Here is a 6,438-nt window from a genome sequence, read left to right as displayed (position 1 = left end):
CCCGGCGCGGGGACCGCACGGCCGGCCTGGCCACGGAGGGAGGGGGCGTCCGCGGCCTCGCCTGCCGGGTCAGTGTCCGCTTCCCGCCCTGTGGGGTCTCGGGGCGGCCCGTGGGTGTGCCCGCTCCCCCTTCACGCCAACGTGGCGGGGGCCGCCCCGGGAGTGTAATCGGACCTGCCCGTGGGGGTGGCTGGGGACGGGCGAGGACGGGCCGGCCGCTGCGAGTGGGGCTGTGTGCGGCCGGGGGTGTGCTGTCGGCCGGGCGAGACGGGGAGGCATCGGTACCCTGCGCCGCGGCGGCGGCGGCGGCGGCGGCTGGGATGGTGGTTGGCCCGGGCTGTGTTTGGCGAGGTCGGACAGGAGCCTGGGGTTCAGATATTTGCCTCCAGGGGACCGCAGACGCTGGCTTGGATGCGTGTGTCCTGTGGGTCGGTCGTGTGCTTCCTCCCTAGGCACGCCCTTGAGGTGCTTGCTTGCTCTACTCGCATCTGTGCTAGGTGGCTCCAGGCCATGCCCAGGCACTCCGCAGGGTGGGAGTGGGCACGGATTCCGAGGCCACATCCTCTCGGGTTTGTAGGAGGCCAGCCATTTCACCCCGCCCTCTATTCCAGGGCATCGTGGGGCAAAGCAGGTGTTTGCATGCTTGATACCTGCCTGCGAGGTGAAGGCCATGTATTATTTATTTGACTGCCGGGTGTTTTATGTAAGGCAAGAAGTAGCAATCTGTGCCCTGGAGGCCGGTGTGCTGCTGTTAGCCTGGCACTCCAGCTCCCCTGTACCTACAGAGACCAAAGTCTCCAAGGTGTGACCTCGTTGGTGGGTTGTGTTTGCAGCGCCCCTTCTCGTGCTCCTTGTCCGTATGCAGGCTGCACCCTTGGGCTCTGGTCCTGCGTGTCTTGTCCCTACAGCTGTGGGTGTCAGGATTGGGGCTAGTGGGCGGGAGAGCGCTAGCAGCCAGGCCTGAGTGCCCAAGTTGGACACAAACACTGAACGGATGTCCCAGGCATCTGGCGGCTCTCAGGTGGGTGGAGGAATCAGACTTGAGAACAGTAATGTGAAAAACACAAAACAGAGGAACAGGAGTGCAGAGGTGGGTTCATTGCTAGGCAAGGGGGAACCAGGCCAGTGAAAAAGCCTCCAGTACAAAGGGACAATTGAGCTGAAGCTGGAAGGGTGGCTGACATTCCTGTGAGGCTTTTGTGCTTTCCACGAATACTTTCCCAGTTCGTTCTTACAGCAGCTGTGTGAGAACTGTTTGTTGTTACCCTGTATGTGGATGAGGGAAACCGAGGCTTTAAGGAAATTCATGCCTCTCTTGACCACGATATGGGCAGGCCCAGGTGGGGTCATCCTTGAGTCAGAGCCTGATACTGCGCATCTGCTATGTGCCACACACCATGCTAGGGGTGCAGAGGTCTGAAGACAAATGGGAACTGAGCCTGCCTTCTGGGGGTTCCCAATCTGCTGGGGAGATGGACACAGATAGTAGCCCCAGTCGACTGGAGTCCTGAGTGGCTGGTGTGGGTCGGGTGGGTACTGTAAAATTCCCCAAGAGCCATAAGCCATCTAGGGTGCTTTTGTTTGTTTGTTTGTTTGTTTTGAGACAGGGTCTTACTCTGTAATCCAGGCTGGCCTTGAACTCGAGGTGATCCTCCTGCCTCAGCCTCTTGAGTGCTGGGATTGCAGGTCTGCACCACCAAGCTGGCTAGGGGGCTTTTGTAAGTAGCCCTCATGAGGTTGTACAAGGAGGCTGTTCTAAATCCCTCTCCCAGGTGGAAGAACAGCTTCTCCACAGGACAGTGAGGGAGCCCGCTTGTCCTGGTTCACTCCACTTGGTGGTTCTGTGGGCACCAGCTCCTGTCTGGAGGCTGTGTTCTCCTACTTGCTCTGTCTTTGAGGTTTTGCACCTGGTTGCTGGCTGGCCTGCCCAGCCCTGTCCCTGAGAGGGGCTCGGTGCTATTTCCAGTCCCTGCTGTGCTCATTTCTCTCTGTACATTCCCTGGAGTAGAAACGGCCTCTGCAAGGCAGGTACAGGCTTTATTGTTTTGAAAACGAGTAGCAGCCAGACTGAGACTGGGGATTTGGAGGGTAAGTTCTGGGAGGCCTGCAGCCGGGCCCTGGGAGTTCTGGGTAGAGTCTGTGCCAGGACCTCGACCGAGGCCCACAGGCAGGCAGTGCTTACTGGACACCTACTGCACACTCTGTCCTTGCTGGGCCTCAGGAAGAGAGGCAGAGCAGTGGGTCGGTCTCTTAAAAGGTACCGGTTGGCTAAAGGAGCCAGTATGTAACGAATACCACAAGACAGTATGCTACTTGTAGTAGAGACAGAGGGCCTTAAAGGGGCACAGAGGACAATAGAAACAACAGCCCATTTACTGAGCACTTACTGTGTGCCAGGTGCAGTTCGGAGTGCTCTTTTTTGTTGTTGTTTGTTTGTCTTCTTTTTTTGGGGGGGAGTCTTTTTGAGACAGGGTCTCACTATGTAGTTCAGGCTGGCCTTGAGCTCACTTTGTAGCCCAGGCTGATCTCAGACTCGCAACGATCCTCCTGCCTCAGCCTCCCGAGTGCTGGGATTACAGGCGTGTGTCACCATGCCCAGCTGTTTTGTTTTATTTTATTTTTTGGGAGACAGGATCTCGATATTAGTTCAGGGTGTCGTTGAACTCACTATGTAGTCTAGACTGGCCTTGGACTTGCAGAGACCCTCCTGCCTTAGCCTCCCAAGTGCTAGGATTATAGTCCTGTGCCATCATGTCTGGCCTCAAAATGCTTTCACGAATTACTGTTTCATCTTCCCACCACTCGAAGTGGGGCCATCACCTTATGCCATCTTCCCCTACTGACCTGGGGTGTGCCGGATGTCTTCTTGGGCCTGAAGGATGGGGGTGCTGGACCCATGGAGGAAAAGAAGGGCATTCTGCTGAGAAGGAACCCCGGGTACATGTGCAGGTCTGACAAACCTCAGGGTTCAAATGAGGCTGTGATGGTCCAGGTCACAAAGACCTCTGAAGGTCCCACTGCAGAGTTTGAACTTGGTCCCTGTGTGCTCAACAGGGAGTCTTCTAAAGTTCCCAGAAGTAAGCAACAGGCTCAGCCAGCCGTGTGTTATGAAGCAGTGTCACCCTGTGTCTTTCTTCCTTCATTCCTGTCAGGACTCAGGAAAACCCGCCTCCCTCCTGTTTGCTTCCCCTCTGGTCCCTGGTGTACTCAGTCTCTGCTGACTTTCATTTCTCCTCTTCCAGCAGCTTCTGCTCTGAGGTCCATGAGCCCCAGGCCAGGCCTCTGGAGCCACCATTGTCATGGTGTCTACTTCACACCTGGTCTCTTCTGTCCACCCTGAGTTGGCTGCACCGAGCTGCAATTTGTTTTTTTAGGACTGAGGTTTTCCTGGTTCTCCCAGGTTCTGCGGGTCCCACTGACCTCTTCCGCCACAGATCCACCACAGAGCCAGAGGCCTTCGGGAGCTGTGGTCTATCATCCCTGCCTCCAGCATCAGCTCTGTGATGCAGACAGAGGGGAGGGAGCAGAGCTGGGATTGGAGGCAGGAATGCTGGGTCTAACTGCTGGGTCTCACCTCTGAGCTCGCTGAAGGTCCTGCTCTGCTAGGGTGCAGCCATATGCCCCCCTCAACAGAGTATGATGACTTAGACCCTTGGTCCCCTGCAGGGCTGGCTGCAGGCTGTGGAGTAGGACACACGCACCCCTGGGGGCTTAGCGTAAGTGCTGCTGAAGTGCAGAAGAGGGAGGGGGCGCTCATGGGCAGAGGATGGGAGAGCAGAAGTTGGAATTGGGTGCCTTGGAATAGGAGCTGGAGAATTCTAGAAGGGTCAAAATGATCAGTGGGGGCCATGCAGCAGGAGGAAAGGAGATAATGAACCAAGCCCTCTGCTGACCTGGAGAGAGAATTAGGAGATGCCGTTCAAATCCTTGCTTTTATTAGCCCTGTATCCTTGGGCAAGTGATTTACCAGGTTCTGATTCTTGTCTTTTAAAACATGGAGCTGGAATGATGCAATTTTCTTTATCTCTGCAGTGAGAGTATTGATGCAGCTGTTTGTGACCCCTGCCACAAAGACCTAGTTCTGCTCAGGACTTGGCACATGGACATCCTCAGCACACCAGCTTGTACTATGAGCTTACAGGCCACTTACTTTATTTAGGAGGGTCTCGTAGTCCTGTGAGCCAGTAGTGTGTGGGGAACTGAGACCAGCTAGAGAGAGAAACATCAAACACAGGACAATTACGGTTGTTGTGGTACTTTTTTTGAGGGAACATGAGGTCATTCTCAATTGGGCAGATACTTCTTTGGTGAGGTAATAGTTAAATTGTCACCATATGAGCCAGTTGTAATAATCCCAGCACTCTGGGAGGCTGAGGCAGGAGGTATGCAGGTTTGGGACCAGCCTGGGCAATTTAGTGACCTGTTGACACTGCCTAAAAATAAAAAATAAGGAATCAAGATATATCATGTATGGGTACAAATTCCCTGTGATGAATATGATCATTGTATATATCTAAAATGTACCAGGCTGGGTATGGTAGTACATACCTGTAATCCCAGCACTTGGGAGGCTGAGGCAGGAGGATCGTTGCAAGTTTAACACCAGCCTGGGCTACAAAGTGAGCTCAAAGCCAGCCTGAACTGCTTAGCAAGACCCTGTCTCAAAAAAAAAAAAAAGTACCAATAAACTCAATTTTAAAATTTTTAAAAAATAAAAGAGCTGGGGATATAGCTCAGTACAAAGGCTCTGGACTCAGGCTGCAGTGTGTGGGCTGTCACCACGTAGAAGGGAGCAGGTGGGTTCCAGAGGAAACAGCATGTGCAAAGATCCGAGTTCACTTCTGCAAAATTGTGCGCCTTGGACCCAACACCTAGCAGGGCCAAAATAAATCTTCATTCTGTGATCTCAGACTCAGAAAGGCCAGAAAAGGCAGAAAGAAAGTAGAAGGGGCCATGGTGACAATTCGATGGGCCCCCGAGTGTTGGATTTTCTCACCCCTTCCATCATCCCCACCTCTGCCCTATAGGTGCAGTCTGGGTATGGGTGACAAAGACTGCTGGCATGGTTAACAGGCACGCTTCTTTCCACTCTGCTTCTCCAAAGGGCTGGCAAGGAGAAAACCACATACAGAGGGAGCCGAGCAGCTGGGGTGGGCAGTATCTCTCCCCATGCCCGTGCGCTGTGTGGTGACTGCCTGAAGCCGCGGTTGGGGAGAACACAGCAAAGTGGTTCATGGCTTCCAGTGATGACTTTTCCAGTCTCCAGTTACCAGTGGCCGTGTCTGCCTTGAAGCCTGGTGCAGAGTGGGTGCTGAAATAGTTTTCAGCTGAACAGATGAACAGTTAGATGGGTTGATGTCATTGCCAGTTGGGATGCAGCTGGAATTATTCCTGGAAAGTGACAGATATTAAAGGTGATCAGAAGAGGATTGTTCATTTGGACTGAAGTATCATCCAGAGTGCAGGTACCCATTAAACACGCTGCGTCTTCCTCGGGGCAGGCGCCTGCTGAAAGAAGCAGGAAGCCTGGCAGACGCCTCCTTTTCCTTCTCCTGGGAGCGGAAACCAGAGGGGAAAGATCCCACCCAGAAAACCTTTGTGCCTAACCCGCATCACTTCCAGCTCTACCTTGTTTTAAAGTCATACATCACAAAGTGCGTATTGACTCGGACAATTTGGCGGTGTAGATCCCAGTTTTGCGGGCTGGTCTGCTGTTAGACATGGTACTTGTTGATTGCAGTAGATTTGGAACCCTCGACAAGGTTGGTAAGAATACATATCACCCCAACTTCACAATCAAGAAATAGTCACTGTTGAAGCTTGGGAAGATGTTCTTTGTAGCTATGAACTTTTGGTCTGTCACGGTTCACTTAATGCCAGGTCATAAGCATTTATTTATGAAGTTTAAAAAAATCAGCTTCACATAGAAAAAAGAAGTCCTAATCAGAGCCCTGGGGAATTGTTTCAGGTTCTCTGTGGGAAAGATGAGGTCCCCAACTTTTTCCAGGGTGGCACTATGGCTGAGTAGTACACAAAGCACTGGACCCAGTCAGAAAGAAACCCAGGTGAAAACCTGTGGAAATCAGTTGCCCTCTGTGAACTTCACCCACTCAGTGGGGGCTCTTCATACCCCTCTGCCCAGCTCTGTCAGAATGCTCAGGGGAGGTCCCAAGTTAGCCAGCCTTGAGCCCCTGTGGCTGGCAGCTACTTTGGAGAGTGAGCATGTCACGTGACTACAGAAGGAAGAGTGGGACATGTCCACACACAGCAGCTCTTGTGTCTTTTCTCCCCCAGCCTCTAATCTCTTCCACACTCCCCTAGAAACTGATCCCCTCACTGGAAGCCCTCATCTGTGGATGTTTCACCTGGGCGTCAGAGTGGGTCTCAGGATGACTGCCTCCCAAAAAAGGAGGGGAGTGAGAACTGTGGTAGTTACTG

The sequence above is a fragment of the Chinchilla lanigera genome, unplaced genomic scaffold (genome assembly GCF_000276665.1).
Source record: "Chinchilla lanigera isolate Chin_1 unplaced genomic scaffold, ChiLan1.0 scaffold00012, whole genome shotgun sequence".
Classification (NCBI taxonomy): domain Eukaryota; kingdom Metazoa; phylum Chordata; class Mammalia; order Rodentia; family Chinchillidae; genus Chinchilla; species Chinchilla lanigera.
This window is presented reverse-complemented; position numbering follows the sequence as displayed.